At 35.5% G+C, this 12,571-nt stretch overlaps 1 protein-coding gene across 1 annotated transcript in view; it reads left to right on the top strand.

Moving 5' to 3' along the window:
* Nucleotides 1-1,372: 1,372 nt before the first annotated feature.
* The window catches only part of LOC135715864 (putative uncharacterized protein DDB_G0286901), a 66,641-nt gene continuing 55,442 nt past the window's right edge, over nucleotides 1,373-12,571 (top strand). Inside the window, exon 1 of the mRNA XM_065238856.1 lies at nucleotides 1,373-2,178. The gene's annotated coding sequence lies outside the window, so the exon portion shown is untranslated. The remainder of the gene's footprint in view (nucleotides 2,179-12,571) is intronic.

The raw sequence follows: 12,571 nt of genomic DNA, 5'->3' as shown, positions 1-12,571 counted from the left end.
TGACGTACACTCCGACGTTTTGTGTTGTTGGCTGCACCTGGAGCATCTCTCACATTTTTTGCAATCCATGCTCTTGTGCCTTTTGATGTAATTCTATCCATTCATCTTCACTTTTGGTGTAATTTTCAATAGTCAGAGGGGTTAGATTTCACCATAGGTGGATTAATCCAGGTTTTGATGATTGATCGGATTAAGCCCTAAACTTGCAGTTTGTCAAAAATAAAATGCAATGTTTCATACTCCCAATGAAAATGAGTGAATGGCTGGAAAGAAGTCAATACTGCGCTGATTAAAGCCTCCGTATATATGGACTTTTAGTTCAAGAGGAAGCCTGGACATAATTTCGACAGCGATGCGAAATTGTTTTACACATGTGTCTTAACCGGCATTGTTAAGGGGAAAATATACCGAAGCAAATACATGTCTTTCACCTGCTACATGCACTTTCAAGCATAAATGTTCGGATTCCTTATATTTCGTAGTAGTGAAGTCCTCTAAATTAATTTTTGCCAAAATAGCAATTAGAACACCTGCTCCTCACTTCTTTTCAGACATTTAAAAATATCGGTCATCTCTAAATACTTTGTAACAGTTTGTTACTAAAAACTTCCTCATTTCTAACACATTATATAAGCAATGACTTCATCATATTCCCTATTCAGCATCCGTGATTACAAACTCTCCGTTGTTCTAATTCATCAGATAATATTTTAGCACGGATACTTTTATTAGACCAGTAGTCAGCAGGTTCACTTTGTCTATCTATTTGTTTAAAAGCAAATAAATTGCCAAAGTAGGTATCATTTGGGATCCTGGGCATACAAACTCACAATGAAACGATCCTGACAAAGGCATGCGCACTCCGAGTGAATCCTGTTCCAGGGATATGAATGTATTATCCTTACGGAATAGAGCGCGAAACCACAATACATTATTCTTCCATATATCTATTCCTTATTATTTATAATATTTTGTCATTGAGCAACATCGCATTGATGCTCTAACTTTCATTAAAATGATTTTTACAAGTTTCAAATACATTAATATAATGAATTTATTTTTTATTGAATTGGCTTGAAAGTCTAACGAGCCAGCTAAATCTTTATTTTACAAACTACTGGCATACCCTTATAATCTGAAAAAAAGATCATACATACGGATGGTAAAACAAATAGTGTTGTATTTTCTTTGATTGTTTGTTTATAACTCAAGTGTTAATTTGGAAAGATATAAACAATATAAGATTTTAGACCAATGATCGTGAAACAAACATCAGCAGTTAGATAACTAATGTTTGTGTTTAACATTACCATAGGCAGAATGTATAATTCATCAGAGCATACAGTTGGTGAGCGCCAATATCACACTGAACGTGTATCTCAGTGAATGTAGTGCACTTCACGGTTCTAACAGAACACTTCACTTTTGACTTTTTAGATTTTTTTTTTATAATTAAATAACCAAACGTCACATGCCAAGGATATTGATTATAACCTTGTGTCATTCCGTGAGAATAGGGAACTGAAAGCTGACCTGGGAAAATCTTACGATTAAAGTGCACTAATCGACAAGCTTTTCACAATTTGTTTTGTTTAGTATTAGTGTAGTACTTTTCAATGTGGAAATAATAGTCTTCAGAGTTTATGTAATTTTAAAAATCGGTTAATATACGACATTTTCCAATGTTAGTGTTCTGGTGAACAAATTAGAAATCAAAAAGTAGACATTTTGTCGTTAGATTCAGTAGTTTATATCATAAGACGAAAAGAACTGTTTCTATCCCGAAATCGATTAGTTTGAATTGTGTGTTACAGTGAAAGAAAAGAATACTGCATAAAATTATCTGGGAATCCATGGAAGGCGATAGCTACAAATATCAAATTGAGAAGAAAGAATAGAAAGAAATAATAATACATTTCATGCATTTGGGATCCAAAGAATGTGTGAAACGGTGATACAGGAATCTGGTCAAGTGAATGTTGAAAGTGTTGTTACATAATCACAAAATTGACAACGCATTGTTTTCGTTACGCGAATGCCAATAGCACCAGAAAAAAATATATTAGTGAATTACTCAATAGACGGTTATAAGTGACATTAAAATATTTTCATAAAGTTTGGAAGTAGTATGAAAAAATCAAGTTCAGTACAGCAGTATCATTGGAATTATGTTAAAAAGTAAGTGTATCGAGATGAGCAATAAAAATGCCCTGTGTATGTGAAACTGTGCGATTTCTTTGCAGATTACGTAACCAACCATTTTCACTACTGGTCGCTTACAAAAGGAACAAAGCTTTTTCAGTATTGTGTTGGTGAATTGCTCTTGTTGACCTTCTGGTCTAAAGAAATCATATAAATGTATGGTGTATTAACCGGATAGAGAATTCATGGCCTTAAATGTATTATACCAAACAGACATATGTTTCAAACGACGAATGTTTGGCTCTAGGGATTTGCAATATGAATTATGAATATAATTGAATAGCTACAACTGTCGAAGCAGTGAACAGTGAAATAGCAACATTGACTGCCTTATATGTTGCTAATTATGGTAAAGACTTGGTGAAATACCTGATGCTTTCAGGGGTGACGATGTAGCCTTCTTGTTGTATAACATTATCTAATATGAAAAAATTTTAAGCAAAAACATCTCAGTTTTAACGAGATTTTACAGAACAAATTTTTCACAAATTTGTGTTGATAATAAATACTAAAACTCTTTTAAACGTTTAAATAGAAAAGTTAATGTTTCAAGTAATGGGATTTCATTATTGATTACTGGAAAATAGTCGCATATGTAAGAAGATAAAAAGAAAATCTACCTGACGTAAGAAATGTCTTGTATCTTACGTGAAAGGCAACGAATAAAATCAAAACATGACCTTTAAATGTTGAAGTTACTTTAATAAAAATACATATTTGCTCACTTGCTATCGGTAATAACTCTTATTTTGGTCATATCCCAATTTTATTTTATTTTATTTGTTCAGATCTATGGAATCCATAGTTAGTAAAGCTAGAATTTAACCTTTAATTTTTGTTCAGATATTCTTATACGAGTTCGTTTGGTTACAACCCGAGAGTACACTATGATTAAACGATTGATCAAATAATCATATAAACCTTTGCAACCAACTTTCCGATAAGCATAAAGTTTTGGCGGAATTTCTTTTGGTTCTTATGGTCGAACACATTAGTTAGAAGAAAAAATCATCCACGAACATTTCATGAGCCATGGGATTATGTGATTGATGATAAGTAATATAATTAAGGCAGAAAGGTCGAAAATTAAGGACACACTCATGCACACCTAGGTACAAAAGTCGATTATTTTTAAGAGCTGTCCATTAGGGTGTTTTATTTTGAAAAAAAAGGTTTTTATAGCCAGTGTAGCCAAAGATAGAGGACATGAGTGAAGTTCAAAAATCTCCCTTTGTAATTCTCCTAGCCACACACTTTTTGTTTGAGTCACAATCAAGTTGCAGCAACTTATTATGATGGACATGTGCTGCTTAGGTCACTGCATACAAATTTCAAACCATTTACATGACCCCTAAACCTTCATCAATCGTTGCCATTTTTTGCACAGGGTAATATTTTGGGGTTATAAATGAAACTGGAAATAAAAAAAATACTTTTTACAAAATGAAGCGTAGGGGAAATGGATGTAATGTTGGCCTGAATGCTCCTAATTTGGGCCCATACATAAATTCAGCAATCGACTTAATTTTCAATAGCTACCAAAAATATCCATTAGTACCGTTCCAATGACGCGTTCATCTTGATAAAATTGATAAATAGCAGATTTTTAGCGATGGGCCCAATATTAGATCCATAGGCCAACATTAGAGCCATTTCCCCTATAACCCACTTGGCAGCTAAGGTGTGGGATTAAGGTGGGTTGACGTGTGTCCAGGGTCTAGATTTTTTTTCGGAGAAGTTATATGTAAATCACAGAATTGTATTCGGTGCCCTCTTCACTATTCTGGAGCAAAAATATGATGGAACTTCACAAGTCAAGATTGTGAGAATATTCTATATTTGATTTGCATGGAGAGTCACCTCACAAAGTGACTTTATTGACGATGCGATACGTTGAATAGGGGTAAACATCTTGACTATCTTTTAAAAAGATCCCCAATATTTTTTAATTGATTAAAGTCATTGTTTTAATGTTAATCAATCACAATCGAATCTTTGATAGTGTTCTTAAATTTTACAGAAGCATTCATCTATTTTGCAAAGCTTTTTTTTTCTTAGTAAAGGGTAACTGTGCGAAAAAATAAAGTTTTAATTTATTGTAAGCTGTTATATTTATTCGCGCATTTTTTACATTTGCATCTTCAACGAAGTCATCGTCAATTTCATCAACATCAGTCAATAAATTTTCTAATGCTGTTCGCTCTGAAGTTGTTTCTGCTAAAATTTTATTATTCTTAAATACAAGAAGTGTCTGTATAACTGCGGGATATTCATGAATTGATTTTTTATGTAATCGATTACTAAAATAAAGCGAACTTATGAAAGGATCAGAGGCATTAGAGGCTCTTATGAAACATCATGTAAATTTTCCACTCTTGATCTTTTCCTAGCATAATGGGTTCGACTTTTGACGTAGAACTACGTCTTTGTCGACTATACTGGGGTGCAAATCAAAAGATATGTGTGGTGAAATAGTGTTAGGTTTTGAACGCTTGTAACTTTGTCATTTATAGATGAAAATAAAATCCAAATAAGCCAATCGATAGGATATTACATTACAAATCTGCTGTAATAAATATTTTTTCAATTTTCCACAAAAAAAAAAACATTTAAAAAATGTACAAATAATAATTTTATCTGTGTTTTCATAAAATAAACGATTTTCCCTAACCCAGTCTTCATAATCGAGTACCATTTGGTTGTACATCGTTCTGCTTGAATCTGAAAAGATATAAAACAGCGCTGCTGTCATTCCTCTGCTTTTATCGCTTCGGACGGCGCGGCACTTGGTCTTGCAGCAAGCAGGAGCAAGTCAGCGGATTAATATGGATCATGATGTGACCACCTACCACAATGAGGAAATGAGGAACTTGGAAAAGTTATACATGCAAAACACCCCCTCCCCCCCGCCTTAAACGATAACCCGCAAAAAAGCATGGACTTATCACTGTATTCCGGGAAATAAATTATAAGCAAACTACAATTAATTTATAAGTAAAAGCAAAAGTTAAATTCCGTTAATTTTTTACCCGCTTACCATAGAGCCAAAACTTTCGAATTTGAAAAAAAAATTGCTTAAAACGGGCATACATTCTATTCTGTTCGTGAATTACCAACAGCTGACTGTAAAACATATCTAGTACCTCTTTATATGCAATTAGATCAACATCCGAAGTCCAGCCTTTTTTACATATTCTGCACAAAAGACACTTTCTGCCCCACCCTATTCATAAAAACGGCGGGAAATCCTATCAGTGCACATCGTTCTGCTTGAACCTGAAGAAGATATAAAACAGCGCTGCTGTCGTGCTTTTGCTCATTATCGCTTCGGACGGCGTGGTACTTGGTTCTGTAACAAGCAGGACCAAGTCAGCGGCTAAAGGTGGACGGCGTGCTCGGCGCCTAATACATAGGTGCCACAGTCGGAAGAAGTGTTAGTTTGTTTACTAAAATGAACCATGCCCATTTTGTTATGGCATGTTTGCTATAAGAAATGCGCCTCGTGTTTATTAGCGAATTTCACATCAAAGATTGATTAATTGAGTAGGAAATCAGTTTGGCACGGCATTTGTGACCAGCATACACCTTCCGGTAGTATGAAATAGGTCAAAAACTGTTCAAAATCCGCAGATAAAAATTTTTGTTTTGAATTTCTGTATAGCAAAATGGTGAACTTTTCGTGAACATTAACGGCAAAGAACTCACCAACACTGGGAGACCGTGAGTTCCTGCCCACCTGTCATAAAACCGTCTTGGACGGCGTGATCACCTTTCACAATTAGGAATGAACCTTGGGTCCCGTTTCACTAAACCGAAACGCGGAAAAGTTGTATGTGCCAAACCGGCTCATGAGTTGATGGGTCGATAGGTAAGGTCCAGGTGAGGGAACTGCCTCCCTGGTGTCGGTAGCATTGGTGCTCAGCACGGAAAACCAAAACATTGAAATACTTGAACAATTTAAGATAAAGTATAATAGTCAAAAATGCATGACATACATCAATTTTGCGTGGTTGTACGTCATACTGAGGTCGTGTATAGGAGAAATCCCTTTATTTTTTTTTCAAGTGTTTGTGCCAGCATGCGGCTGCGTTTTCGGCTAGTATTCCAAGTGGTGCTGGAGAATGGATCACTATATCTCCTGCATGAGCGAGTACTTTATGCACTGTAGCTGTAATTTTATACCAACTATATAATTGTAGATATAGACGATAAGTTTCTTTACAATATGTGTCTAGTGTTTCGGGGTTGATCGGTTCTTGGCAGTTTACTGCAATCAAAATGTTTTGAATCTTTCTATGAGTTCCACGTTGATATCCAAAACGCTACTCAGCAATTGAGGATTTGAGAATGCTCGTCGGCAAACGTTTCCAGTTGTGCTGGTTCCTGCTTCACCCGCTCTTAGTTGATCCACCCTGACACCAAACGCTTCATAAGTCTATTCTGAATGTTGTTTTTCCCTTCCACGCATGCAAAGAAAAAATTCCATAGTATAGTGCATTTTCTTTTTCAAGATCCTGGAAAAAAAAAATGCGATTAGCTTATTACGAAATAATAGTTTATAGTCATGTATACCGCTATACTGGTCATAATATTTGGAGTAGCTTTACAGATTGGACGGTTCTGGATGCTGTATCTGTAATGTAATTGAGAACTTTTCCATCTATCATACTCATCACGAAATCAAAATCAATCAAAACATGCTTATCATAGAGTAAATCAATTTTTATAAAACTTATTTCCTTTTCTATACTTGGCTTTGTGTCGAGAACTAATTGTTTAGATTCTTTAACAAACTCTAACAGTATTGGTCTACAATATCTTATACTCTGTGATGTTAAATTATACCAAATATTTGGTTTTGATCGTTACGGAAAAATAGAAGCACTAAGTCGAAGTATTCAAGATCATTGTCATTGAGGTATCGTTTAATTTCTGAGTTTAAACTTCTAAAATTCTTTCCGCTGTATGGTGCATAAGCGATTGTAATATAACCCATAAAAAGGAAAATAAAAAATCAATGCACTTGTATTTTTGTTGGCGTTTCTTCAATGCACTCTACCGGAGGAGAGCAGATTGTTTTAATAGTTTGTATCACTTTATAGGTAAGAAACCTCGCGGGATTTTTAGTCATGACACAATCTTGAAAATACTTAAATGTTTCTTCAGCTGACAGCATTTCACGAGAATCTTTTTAAGTAACAAACTGCATTGTCACTGTTCTTCAAAATGTGACCAATCACTTTAACAAGACTGGCGCTTTTTCTATCGAATCCACTTTTGGATCGATCAATTCGTCGTTTATTTTCCGCCGTTTATTACGCTCGCTTGATACATCGAATTGTTTTGATGGCGGTCCACGTCCCGATGAAGTTGAAGGTTCTGGTTCGATTTCCAAGAATATTTCCATGTTAAACTGCGCGTCAAGAAAATCCTTATTAACAAACTCAAAACGTTCATTGTGTATGTTAGCCTTTTCCCATAGATGTCGGAATTTTAGGTCAAGATTTTTTTTTTAAATTTTTGCTTCATCTGCAGTTGTTTGTTTTTATTCACTTGGAAGTTTTCGCAGATGTGCTCAAATGCCTTTTCAATTCTTTGAGTTTGCTGCCCTGGGGCTTTCAAAATACTAATAATGTTTCGGTTCTCCATGTTATCTTTGAATAATCACTTCTCACACTAACATGCTTCATATGAATCACTTCATGCTTTAAATGCATGTAGGTACGTACGGTGAATTTCTATCGATACCTATGACGTGTGGAATAGTTTTTCACTGTATGAATAATAATAGGGTAAACGCTCCTATAGTTGCGGTTGCTTCTAGCGTTAGGTTCCTATAGTTGTGTATGGAGACTCCGTACACAACTATAGGAGCCTAACGCTACTAACGTACCGCAACTATAGGAGCGTTTCCCCTACCAATTCTGTTTTTTGAACATAATAATACAGATTCTACCTATCTCGATATCGACGGCAGAACCGAATTGAAAGAATAATGTTGTTTTTGGTACAGGAATTACTAATATGCGCCGGGAAAGCGCTCTACTATATTTGATCTTTTCAACTGTATTACAACAGCATTGTTTATCAACTTGGACGTAAATTTCAGTAAATAATTGGTTTGTTCCCGCACATGCCATAACGCTTCCGCTGTATATTGCAGTGAAATAAGAATCTGGTAAAACCTAATAAAGTACGTTAAAAACATGCATTTTGCATATTTTGGACTTACTAATCTTGGTTTTCCCAGGCTATTTTACAGCAACACCAGAAAAAAAGGTACGGAAACAGACCTTATGTTTGCCCGAGTTCAAGCTGCCGAATATTTGATTTATCACTAATTATAATTGTTAAGTCATATATATTCAATCTAGTCATAAGTTCATTTGCGCAGCTAATTTTTTTGCAAGTCATTCTTGGTACCGTAAAACGGGATATCTTTGATAATGCGGGTAACTTTGATAATATAATGTAAAGATTAAATTTAAATTAAATCAAATTTTAAATTAGAAACATTGGTTGCATATTGTAGCTAAATTTTTTGAGGTTCAACCATATTTTTCTACATTCATCGAGCATTATCAAAGTAACCCCAAATCAAAAAAACTGAAGTTCGGTCACAAAACTAAAAAAATAGTACAAATGCTTTAATTTCCTTTAAACATATTACTGACGAACTGACGCTTGAATCCTCAGTACTTGTTTTAAAAATATAAAATTTGAAAAACATTCATTTCTGTATATATTATTTAGAATATACTTTAAAAACTATCAATGTTATCCACTTTTACGGTTCTCTAAAGATAATCGTGGATGTTGTCCCGACTGTAAACAATTACAAACTTTTTTTTTTTGTACTGAACATTTAAGCTGAAAAAATATGTTTTTTTTTCGTTGGTCTACATTGCATGTTTTTTTTTCTAATTGTTTATAAAAACATCAAATAACATTTGAAAGCTTAAGACTTAAGCTTTCAGTAACCTCTTGTTCCTAAGCACTAGGTTGTTTCAGTTTAGAGAAATTAAGTTTCAAATATATGACTGCTTTTCACAAAAAAACGGCGGGTGACCTGTATTGCAGTAATAGAGTCGGTTTTGAGATTATTTTTTTTGTGGGATTTTATGCATCGTCTTCTTTCGATAGCAGATTACAGAATCCGAATCGAGAAAAGTCGGTCTTCTTCTTATTGGCCACCTGAATCCCCATAGTGCGAAGGTAGAGCATAGAGATTGCTGACGTTTATCGTACGCACACTACGTCACGTAGGTCACGTATAACGTATACGCAAAATGTTTTCATCGGGAAAAAAAACTTCATAGCGGAAAATTTTCCCGATGAAAACAAATCACTGACACAATCATACTTTAGCAATCTCTATGAGTGTACGAATACAAACGGACTGTAGCGCACGACTACGAAGCGAGTGTAGTAAAAAACATCAACCGTTTCATCCCCTGTGTGTGAGTGACATCACTGTACGATATAAGCCAAAACTCAACTACATACGCAGGGCTCTGTATGCTGCCCATGCAAATAGTGACGTCACTATTTGTGTTCATGGGTTACTTATACAAATGCTTTTGACGATTAAATTTTGCATCTTTCTGTACCTCATTTCATGACAACATCAATGATATAAATAACAGTAGGCACATAGAAATTGCGTCTGAACTAGTCAACATAGTCATGAGTTGATGGGTCGATAGGTAGGGTCTAGGTGTGGAAACTGCCTCCCTGGCGTCGGTTGCATTGGTGCTTAGCACGGCAAACAAAAAAAAAAAAAATCATTTTAAAACGTCATATCTCAGCAACGACACATTTTACATTGAGTCAATCAATGATGTATTTTTTTATAACGTGTTCAATTATGTTTGCTGAAAGGAGTTGATTAATTTGTTGTTCAACCATGGACTTGACAGCAATCGGGATGTTCATAAAGAGGTTTCTACATGGTGGTCTTGTTTTGTTGTAGCCTATCTCCACGGGTGGGATACTAAATCTCGGAAAGATTTCATCCTTCGAAACCGTTGAGATTTCATTAGAATCATACCAGGATCGTGATGGTAGCACCTCGTGAATCAAGGCCACTTTCAGTCCTAATAATAAAACTGTATTGTGTGGCAGTCACTCGACGTAGAAGGGAGCGGAATTCCTTAACGACGTAGAATTTGTGCAGTAGAATGGGACGATCATCTGTGATATGCAGGAAAGCTTCAAACGTAGCAAGGACTTGTATCTCCCCTGGTAAGGCATATGCTTTTAGTGGCCGATCGGTGCAATGCTGCATATTGAACACACCCTTACGATTCGTTTCTTTGCTACAAAGTGAGCTGAATCGCTGCTCGGTTAGTGCAGTGACTTGGGCTCCGGAGTCAATAAGGAACTCACAAGGTAGTCCTGCAACTTTCGCCACTATTAAGCCATCGTTTTCAGGCTTCATAGGAACCGACATTGTTGCAATATTCAGCTGTTGGAAGGTTTATTCGATTACTACATAAATAATTTAAAAATGAAAGTATCATTATTAACATTCTCTGCAATGAAAAAAATCAATTTTAAATTTCAATGCATAAATGAAATGATAATCAATGATACATCATACAGAGTTTACGTCACCTACATTGTTATCTACAGATTTTACTTTTTTTTTCGTTCCGATATCCACATCGATCGCAGCAACCTTGCCAGGTACGACATTCGGTTTCTCGCTATCCGTCAAACGTCGATTTTCCATCTGCATAGCAGTGCGACAAGCTTTCTGTATATGCCCTTTGTGGCCGCAACTCAAGCAAACTTTATCAATTGCGAAGCAGGAATCAGGCGACTGGTAAACACTGTTGCATCTGAAGCACCGATATGGCCCAGCTTCTTGTTGATTCGCAAATTCTTTCCTTTCCTAGGGTGGCCGAGATCGCAATGGGCTGCATATGGATAGCCAAATCTACCACGAGGTACCGAGCTTCGGAAGGATCCCCGTCGAGACGGACCGGCTCTGTCATATTCGGCACTTACAGCAGCCACCGTCGCTTGACGCCAGCCCTACTTTGCCTCAATAAAACAGATGAAATCTAGGGGCATCCCACTCTAAACTTTGTAATTTTCCCAATATACATATAAAGATATTAGTGATATCTAAGATACCTAAAAATACTTAACAATACTTATGAAATATCAAGCGTTAGTTTATTTTCTTGGTTGCTATACCAATTCCATTAGCTTGTTTATAAAATGTCAGGTGTTTTATGTTAATATTGGTCAGTTTGTTAAGAAACTAACATTTATTTGATTAAGAACGTGAACAGCTAGGTGTTTCGGATTATTTCCGGTGTAATAATGTGTCATGTACCAAAAGGAATTAATTCTGAGAGACATGTGAACCTTTTGTTGTCGTTCGTTAGAGTTAAGTTTTATTATTGTCATACCTAGTGAATTTTGTGTTGTTCTTTTAGTCCGCTACGTTCTTGGCTATGTGACGATGACAACGCCCTTCTATTAAACGCATAATTAGATGTGACGAAACCATGCGACCATACTATCACCCATATTCTCGTTCACATTCGAACAGTATTTTAAACAAGAATATGGGTGTATTACACACTTAAATTTTTTCGCCGACATTCCAACAGCCGAGTAATTCTGCAATTTATTTTGCTGAGATTCAGTCAAACAATTGCCGAGACTCAGCTAACAAATAAAATTTTGCTGAGATATCAGCTAACAAACAGATATTTTGCAGTGATATCAGCAAAAGTGAATGCCGAAGTAATCGGCTGTTGGAGATTTTACCGAGCTAGATTAAGTGTGTACTCGTACCCAGATCTCTTAGCTTCCCAGCTTCTTAACGTTTAGCTTTCTTTATTTTTTCATACGTATAATAAAAACAAACAATATGATATGTTCAATGTGATGCTATAATTTCATGACTTTAAAAAAAATTAACATTCTGGAAGTTGATTCAATAATACACATGGCCAAAAGCTTCCAGAAAGAAACGAATCACACCCAGTGGACCAACAAACTTCCCTTCCTAAATTTTCTCAGGCATTTTTGCGCTCCTAAAAATTTATCAGCGCTTCCTCCACGCAGTATTCTCTTGGTCTGCTTGGAATCAGAATATTCTGCAAAAGAAAATATACGTAGTCAGATGATCCGCTGCTTGCTGGTAGTTAACATGTGTAGAAAATTTAATACTCATTCATCAGTTGGATCTTATATGTGAGCCATTAAACAATTTAAGATATCACTCGATCGGAAGATACAGTTATATTTGTACTCCAAACATCGTTTTTTTGTAACTAGCTCTTGAAGTTATGCATTTTTGAAATCTGAATTGCTGAAAAATTGAAATAATACTATTGTATACACATAA

The sequence above is a fragment of the Ochlerotatus camptorhynchus genome, unplaced genomic scaffold, assembly GCF_037179485.1.
Source record: "Ochlerotatus camptorhynchus isolate MF236.1 unplaced genomic scaffold, CSIRO-AGI_Acam_v1.1 ptg001020l, whole genome shotgun sequence".
Lineage (NCBI taxonomy): Eukaryota > Metazoa > Arthropoda > Insecta > Diptera > Culicidae > Ochlerotatus > Ochlerotatus camptorhynchus.
The sequence above is the reverse complement of the archived record's forward strand: the minus strand, read 5'-3'. Positions and strand labels throughout refer to the sequence as shown.